We start from the raw sequence: 201 nt of genomic DNA, 5'->3' as shown, positions 1-201 counted from the left end.
CGTCATTGCCATAGCAACGCGTAAAATAGCAACTCGCCATTGCGCCTTGTGTACGAGGCAAACGATGAGACCGGCGACTGTTTGTTATAAGTGTGTTGGATCGAACAGAGGGGCTGATCGCAATGCTACACAGGGTTTATATCCGGGGTGTAAAGAGCGATGGGACGGTCCTTATGCATGCGTCGTTCTGATAGCCTGTTA

The sequence above is a fragment of the Penaeus monodon genome, chromosome 20 (genome assembly GCF_015228065.2).
Source record: "Penaeus monodon isolate SGIC_2016 chromosome 20, NSTDA_Pmon_1, whole genome shotgun sequence".
Lineage (NCBI taxonomy): Eukaryota > Metazoa > Arthropoda > Malacostraca > Decapoda > Penaeidae > Penaeus > Penaeus monodon.
This window is presented reverse-complemented; position numbering follows the sequence as displayed.